At 35.5% G+C, this 9420-nt stretch overlaps 1 pseudogene; it reads right to left on the bottom strand.

Moving 5' to 3' along the window:
- LOC109859975 overlaps positions 1-821 on the bottom strand; it is a 92716-nt pseudogene extending 91895 nt beyond the window's left edge.
- Positions 822-9420: the final 8599 nt, after the last annotated feature.

A 9420-nucleotide genomic window follows, 5' to 3' on the forward strand; every position in this document is an offset into this window, starting at 1 on the left:
ATGTGTAAGTATATACATCGTAATATGTTGTGATTTTAACTACATGTGGGTGTAAATGATTTTGAATTTGTAACGTAAATGATGTAAATAAATAATGAATAAAAAAGTCAATAAATAGTAACAAATGATGTAAAGAAATGATACAAACTTAAGTTCATCATGTTTAATTCTTAATTTTTTTATTACTATTATAGGTTGCCAGAAAATGCTATGAAAAGAAGAATGTGGTGTGAAGCCATGAACATATCAGAAGCTTCTATCAATCAATCTGCAACATTATGCTCCATGCATTTTTTTAGTTTGAAGATTTTTATAAATGCCCACAAATACGGATAAGATTAAGAGAAGATGCAATTCCTTTTGTAAATATCATTCTGGGCATTATTCCATCGAAGTATTGTAAAGTTCTAACAGATGGCAGTACTAGTAGCCCATATAAACATGGCTGCATAGGCTTCATCTTTTTTCGACAACGCTCCCTCCTTTATCTCCATGGGTGGAGCAGACGGACGATTTCCCTTGCTCCTCGCGTCTGTTAGCTTGTGGGTAGAGCAAATTCTTGTGAGCTGTCAATAATACTTATTTGATATCTTTCTTCAAAACGTTGTACTTACCACACTGAGAATAAATTCCACCTTTGTGCTCCATGTTCCGCGATCTGGAAGCGGTGTGGTTGTTCTAGGTGAATGTGGAACGTTTGCCGTTGCAGAGGAGCTTCTCCGATTTTCGGAATCGGATGGAGACCTACCCAACGCACGTGTATAATTCCTTTGAGTGCCATCTTGAGCAACGGTAGCAGTGCTCATCGTGGCGCCCCACATCTTGAAATAAAAAAATATTGAACTATTATGTCTTATTAAACGTCGATATTAAAGAGTCTGTCTAATTTTATATTGCACTATAAAGTCTAGATAAATAAGCTTACAACTAGTAACTACTATTGAGACTACTATTGAGAGAGACTGCCAAGAGGACCTTCAGAGATGTTCCTCTCCGATTTGGACGAGTCTTATACATATTGTAGGTAGACCCTCCCACTACATCGTGGTGCAATAATAGGACGCACCTCTCAAGCGTTCTCGAGAAAAACGCATTTAAAGTTTTCCGTGCGCGTAATATACCGTTAAGTTAAGACAGTTTGGCATCTAAGCGGCGTGGCTCAGTGGGTAAGGCACCCGACTACTACTCTGCGTATTGCTGGTTCAAATCTCATTTTTTTCAAATTTTTTTTTTTATATTTGTACTATATTATATTGTGTGTAAGCGTACTGGCATACATACTTTTTATTTATTTTGTCTAAAAGTCAATGTTTTTATTATAAAACTAATTAAATTAAAACATGAAATTTATTGATTTCCAATGCAAGAAAGGGAAATAAGAAGAAATTTACATTTATTACAAAATTTATTACAAAAAAATTTAAATTTTTTATTATATTTTATTATAAATATTAAATATATAAATATAGTAATCGGATGCCTTACCCACTGAGCCACGCCGCTATGATGTCAAACTATCCTAACTTAACGGTATATTACGCGCACAGAAAACTTTAATTTAACTTTTTTTGCGTTTTTCTCGAGAACGCTTGAGAGATCCTATTATTGCACCACAATGTAGTAGGAAGATCCACCTACAATATGTATAAGACTCGTCCAAATTGAAGGGGAACATCTCTGAAGGTCCCCTTGTGAGACCTGTAGCCAGTTCAACGAATATTATACTAGCGTGTAGATTTAGAAATAGAAAATAAAGTAGAAAAAGATTAAAAAATATAAAATCAATAGAATAAAAATAACTATAAAACAAAATAAACAAATTATAGAACTTAACATTTAAAAAATATTAAATTTTGAACAACTAATAAAATATATTTTATTACCATATTATTATATTAAATTTATTAATACTAAATCGCTTATATCTTTAAAAAATACTAAAACTCCCGTTTAGAGAAGACTTTTCTAATAATCTTCTGTGTTACATATATTATGAAAATCATTCTCCGGAATACAATCAAATGAATTTAGCTGATTGTTCTTTAAAAAGTTAGGAACAAAAAAGTTTTAAAAAAAAAAACCAAAAAGCCTATGGTTCAAGTTGAAGGTGGACAATCAAAACAACTTAAAACGCAGTGTATTCCGAATGTTTTGATCAAATTTTATTGGTGATCATCTTCAGTATACAATATAAAAAATAATATAAAATTAAAATAGATATAAAAGTTTTTTTATACAAAAGTTTTATAAATAGACTATTGTTTTCCAATACCCTGTATATTTACATACTATTTGATGTATTATGTACAAATATTCAGCATATAACAGAGCTTACTTTTTTGGTTTTTTGGTCGTATATACTATTGCTCGAACAATGTGTTATGTACTAGACAGTTGAATAATTTGAAAGAGGTTTTGTGAACCTTCAATGTGCGTTCATACAAATTTTTGAACATCACACAGAAGTTTGATACTTTTGCAAACATTTTCTCTCTTTATTTGTATACTATTGTATACGTGTGAGCGAGGAAAGAGTCCTTCTTCTTTCACCGAAAAAACCTAACCGAACTCAATCTATATCACTGCGATAATAGCGTACATTGAAGCAATATGCATCATGACGATTACTAATGATATTGTAGTATCATAGATTGAGTTAGATGTTTTCGGAAACTTGAACTGAAAAATGGAGTGACGTCTGTCCGCAGTGTGCAGATTTAGTGGGCGTTCAGCCCATATATGTAATACTCCCGAACAATGGTTCTTGTCGTGGGTTAGCATATTGCAAAGAACCGAGAAGCTATGTCGGGAAGACTTGGGTCCTAGTAGGGCCTTTTATACCAAACAGGCTTCTCGGGGAGCGTTTAAAATATGAGAAACCTCAGGCAGGTTTGGCTCGTCAGCCCTGTGTGGACAACCGGCCTAGAAAAAGGAAATCTCTAAAATTATTATAAACTACACTTGTTATGGCAATAGGTAACAAGAAGCAGCAAGGCACCCGACTCTCGGAGACCTAGAGCCCGTCAGGGAAAGACTATAGAAATTTCCGAATTCCTTTTTGTTGTCATCGAGCGACGGGCAAACCACAGGCGCATTGTGACCCGAAATCTGTACTGTAAGGGTGTCGGGTCTAAATGTGGGATGTGTTCCGTTTGACTACAATATGATTCGACACCAAATTATTGGACACAGATTTATTGGACACAAAATTATTTAACACAAATTTATTGGACACACAATTATTCGACACCGTACGATTCAACACCAAATTATGCGACATTATACGATTCAACACCATACGATTTGACATCAAATTATTTGATACCGTATAATTTAACACCGAATTATTCGACACCGTACGATTCGACACGAGATTATTCGACACCGTACAATTCAACATTAAATTATTTGATACCGTATGATTCGACACGGTACTATTGGACACAGTACAAGTGACAAGCAATGTGCATCGTGACAATTATTAATAGTAGTACACAGGTTAGGTCAGATTAGATTTTTTGGGAGAAAGGGTGTAGAGGGATGGGCGCAACTTCTTTCCCGCCCACACGTATGATAATGTGTAATGTAAACAAAATATGTACTCGTGAAATATACACAATATCGGAAAATGTACTATATCCAATCGTACGCGAATACTTCGATGTTGTTCACAAACAGTGTTCACAGTTTTGGCTTCCTTACAGCATGCGGTGGAAGGGATGCGCACAATAGTAGCGACTTCTAATTGCATAAACTCAGATTCATTAGCGACCCGAAAACCTTTATGTACGCAAATTCGTTGATTTTGAACTGTAGCTATTTTTTGAAGTCTCTTGAATCCACTGTGAGCCATAGTGAATCCGCTATTATGAAATTTGATATTCTATTTTAAAATTCATAATCAGCAACTCAAAAAACACACACATACCGATTTTTCTAGAAATCAAAGCTACTCTTGCAATTTTCACTCAAGATTTAAGTATTCTTAAATCGTTTTTTGCAGACTTCGGCCGCCATTTTGAGTCTGCTATTAATAATTTTTCAAAGGGCCGGTGGACATACAATTATATATATATAATAACAATAATAACAATACTAATAACAATAATAATAATAACAATACTAATAACATCAATAATAATAACAATAACAACAACAACACTAATAAGAATAATATCTTTATTAGAGGTAAAAGGTAAATATTATCAAAACAAAAACAGCAAAATAACAATATATATTAAACTCTTTAAAAGACGAGGCAGCAGTCAGAAGCTGTTTTTAAAATTAATTACTATACTATATTAGAATTACTATACTATATTAAAATAGAATATTATATTAGAATAACAAAAATATAATGTAGATTGGAAACATAATTGAGATATACATCAGAGAACATTCTTTATAGATTATTTCTGATAATAGAGGCAGCAGCCATACAAAAGGCAGCAAAAGAGCTTTTCTCACGTATAGATGTAGGAAGCAAATTAAAATATCTCGCCGTAACATGGGAGAAGGACTTGCGAAACTTATTGGGAAGATGACAAGGAAAGACGATATTGAATTGATGACGAGTGGAAGAAAAAAAACGAAAATAGAGAAATTGATATTGAATTTAAGTAGATCACGTAGATAGGAAGGAGAATCAGATCGAAGAAGACTAAAGACGAGACAACATAAATAAAGAATGTTAAATTTAAAATAAACGGCTATGTAGAGCCCGTGCAGGATGTTGTGCAAGAAATAAATGTAATTTAAGTTGTGTCAAGACGTGTCGACTATAATTTTAGTCCTTATCAATTGTTTCTGTTGACAATATTAATACAAGTGTTAATTGTGAAAGATTATGGATTAACGCATTTGAAATAATATAATTACATACCATGGTACAATACAAATTATTTACGCTCTCAGTTGTCACAATTATATTAGGAATTAAAATTAATTCGTAGCGTTTTTTAATGAAAAAAAATTATTTATTTTAAATGAAAATCAAACAATACATTAATTAAAGTATTGCCTATCGCTTTCTACTATTTTTGACCATCTTTCGGACAGGGAACGAATACCGTGTCGGAAGAACGCTTTGTCTTTAGATATAATCCACGAATCGACCCATTTTTGACAATCTTCGTAAAAAGTAAACTACTGCTCAAACAGGCTATGAGCCATCGAACAAAACAAATGGTAATCAAAAGAAGCAACATCTGGAGAATACGGCAGGTGGGATAGAACTTTCCATTTAAGTGTTTCCAGGTATGTTTGTACCAATTTTGCGACGTGCGGACGACCATTGTCGTGCAGCAAAATGACTTTGTCGTGTCTTTTGGAGTATTCCGGCCGTTTTTCTTTCAATGCACGGCTCAAGCGCATTAATTGTCGGTAGCAATCCCCAGTTATGATTTCATTCGGTTTCAGCAGTTCATAATAAATCACACCTCTCTGATCCCACCAAATACAGAGCAGGAGCTTAGATGGATATTCGGCTTTGCCACTGTTGATGGTTGGCCGGACTTAACCCATGACTTTCTGCGCTTTGGATTGTCGTAATGGATCCATTTTTCATCACTGGTGACAATTCGATGCAAAAAACCTTTTCTTTTCTCCTGTTGAAGCACCAGTTCACACGTCAAAAAACGCCTTCCCGCAAAAACACTTTATTTGGCACAAATTTTGACATATTCAATAAATTATAAAGTGTTGTTATTTACGATACCAAAAAAAGTTATGTAAAGCAANTGACGTCCAATGACAGCTGTTTCGCGATGAATACATTACTGTAGGTAACAACGAAATACTGTACTATTTACGCCATGTCTTGTAAAACGCTACAAATTAATTCCAACACCTAATAAAACTGGTGTTATAAATTAAAATAAAATATAATATTGAAATTAAGATCATGTCACTCATTACTATCACTATTGATTTAATAATCGAGTATCTTAGTATATCATGCCTATGAACGCAAGTTGGATACTGAGTCTACCAGTAATAGCTTAAATTCGACGCGAGACACATTTCCCCTTATCATTAATATTGTATTTTATCTAGAATAGGTATGTATGTATCGTGTAAGATTCGGTATCTCTCATCAAATTCAATCCATGCTGCTGTTTTTTGATAAATACTGTAACGGAGCCAATTTTCTATCGGCTTTGCCCGGCCTTCCGCCTGTCGAACAGCTCGGTCGGTGCCAAAGTTTGGGGGAGAAGAAGGCAAAGAAATTGCGACATTCGGTTAGATTTATGCTAAATGTACGAGGATTTATTTCATTAATGAATAAATATATATATATATATATATACAGGGTTATCGAAAAGTATCGGACCCCTCTAATATCTTCAGTTAGAATGCATTTTGGAGAAAATATCCAATAGCAAAGTTGTATGGTTTCAAGCAAAAAGTAAGATGATGACCTTGACTTTGATCGTGACCATGTCCTTTAAGGTCATTTTAAGGTCAACCTTATTTTTTTAAATAGAACTCCCACATTTTATTGCATATTTTTATAACTTATCTCGAAAGCTTTCCAAAACACTACAATAAAACATTTTTTCATTACGTACTTTTTGAGTTATAAAGGTTTGAAGTTAACAATTTTTTGACACAAAATGTAAAATATCTTGTAAAATATTATTTAGTTTTCAGTAATCATAACCTTAATACTTTTGTGCGCGGAATAATGAGACCAATTAATTGGTTTAAAGAAAATACATTAATCAAAAAGTGTCGGATCCCCCTAATATTTTCAGTAAGAATGCATTTTGGAAAAATGTCCAATAGCAAAGTTGTACGGCTTCAAGCGGTTATGCTTGTAGGCTACGGCGGAAAACTGTCCAAAGGTGATTGCGAGAAGTTGCTCGAATGCGTGATGTCCGAAGGCGTTTGCGAGAATCTGCCCGAAAGCGTTGGCGGGGCCGATCTTTATTCTCTCACTCTCGCAGGCACCAATGTACGAGCTCTTGAACAAACAATACGGATCACTGATTTTAATCTTTGATGCAGTGCTGTCTTTTTTGTAACAAGCAGCAGTTACCTCGTGGACAAAAACAAACAGCCACAAAAATGTTTTCTGTAACAAAAGAAGCCATTGCGCTTCAATTGATTGTCTCAAACATCTTCATTTTGTTTCCAATAGCCCAGAAATTTTTCGTAAATATTATTAATTGATTTATTAGATTTTCAGTTGCTCAACGAGCTTTTTGCTAGTGCTGGTTGAAATAAACAAATTAATAGTTGGACCAACACTTACTAATTAGTATTTTTCTGTACTTAATTATTTAGATCAATTTCCTATCACTTATCTGATTGATTTTTCTTTGCTCTAATTAAGAATGGCGGAGCTTTATGAAAAAGATCGAATAACACTGTTAATGATGCCAGGATGGGGAGATCAACAAAGCGGGTATACAACAGTAACGCAATTATTTAATGAAATTTTTCGGAATGAAAATAACAGGATCTCTAAAAGTACTGTAATCCGTACTATGCAACGTTTCGAGGACATTGGTAGCGTTAAAAGCCGCTCAAGATCTGGTAGATGTAAAACAGCAACAAATAATGATAAGGCATTAGATGTTTTACAGTCTGTCGTTGAAAATTCCCATATTTCCATCAATTGCGTTGCACAAGAATACAAAATCGGTCATGCATCTGTCAGTAAAATTTTGAAATTGAATAAATGGCATCTATACAAACTCCATTTGTGCCAAGAAGTGTCCGAAGACGATTTTGATAGACGCATCGAATTTTGTGACCTTATGATGGAGATGATTGTCGACAATCCTCTATTATTTAATAATATCGTTTTCTCTGATGAGGCAACATTTGAACTAACTGGAAATGTAAATACACACAATTGTAGGTACTGGAGTGACGTTAATCCTCAGTGGAAAAAAGACAATCATACCCAATATCCACAAAAAGTTAACGTATGGGCTGATATTCTTAATGGTAGACCAGGTGGTCCTTTTTTCATTGAAGGCAATATGACAGCACAGGTATACACATGCTTCGCGACCAAATTGTTCCAGCTATTTGAGACATAGCTGGTGGAAATACGGATGAAATTTATTTCCAACAGGATGGAGCTCCACCTCATTATGGTGTTATTGTCCGTCAATATTTGAGTGAGGTCTTTCAGGACAAGTGGATAGGGCAATGGGGTCATATTGAGTGGCCACCTTGGTCTCCGGATTTGACCCCACTTGACTTTTTATTGTGGGGTTACTTCAAGAGTAAAGTTTATGCCACCAAGTCTCAAGATTTAGATGATTGAAGAGGGAGAATAACTTGAGAGATAAAACTAATACCGCCGGAAACGGAAAAAATATTTTACAAGATATTTTACATTTTGTGTCAAAAAATTGTTACCTTTAAACCTTTATAACTCAAAAAGTACTTAATGAAAAAATGTTTTATCATAGTGTTTTGGAAAGCTTTCGAGATAAGCTATAAAAATATGCAATAAAATGTAGGGGGTTCTATTTAAAAAAATAAGGTTGACTTTGAAATGACCTTAAAGGACATGGTCAAGATCAAAGTCAAGATCATCATCTTACTCCCCGCTTAAAATCATACAACTTTGCTATTAGACATTTTCTCCAAAATGCATTCTAACTGAAGATATTAGGGGGGTCCGATACTTTTTGATGACCCTGTATATATTATATATTTTATACAAACAGAAACAAACTCGATCGGTGTATTTATTAGTGTATGGTAGCGGTTCGGTACGGTTAATTCGGCGCGGATGCCACGTTCGGCGTGATAAAGTCGGCGCGGCAAAGTCGCGGTCTTATCCTAACTTAATTACAGCTACGGGGAAAGGGTAACTATTTACAGAGAGATGCCTGGCCGTGAAAACGGCCAGTTGGGTCGTGAGAACAACTATTGGTTAAGTCGTGAGAACGACTGTTTCTCGGTGTGGCGGTTACAACGGCCGATTGAATCTCCGAGCTCATAGAGCCGACGGAGATGATGTGCGCCAGAGCACCGGAGGTGATCGAGACAACGCCTTGATCGCGACGGTCAGGTAGTGTCCGAGACAACGCCTCTGACACCGGGTGAGTCGAGACAACGCCTCGACCGGACAGTCAGGATGTGCTCAAGACAACGCCTCGACCGCACGGTCAGGAGGTGCTCAAGACAACGCCTCGAGCGAATGAGTCGAGACAACGCCTCGACCGGACGGTCAGGATGTGCTCAAGACAACGCCTCTGGCACCGGCGTAAGTCGAGACAACCCCTCGACCAGACGGTTAGGATTCTATGTTCGAGACAACGCCTCGAATGCAGGAAGGATCGTTCTCAAGACACCGCCTCAAGAACTTGGAAAAGAAACTGGTCCAGTGATGATAGATTGGTCAGCACCAATCTATCTTTTATAGAGAAAGAAGTTTTAGAGTATTATGTAAAA

Source organism: Pseudomyrmex gracilis, unplaced genomic scaffold (genome assembly GCF_002006095.1).
Source record: "Pseudomyrmex gracilis isolate BER0280 unplaced genomic scaffold, ASM200609v1 scaffold_310, whole genome shotgun sequence".
NCBI classification, from domain to species: domain Eukaryota; kingdom Metazoa; phylum Arthropoda; class Insecta; order Hymenoptera; family Formicidae; genus Pseudomyrmex; species Pseudomyrmex gracilis.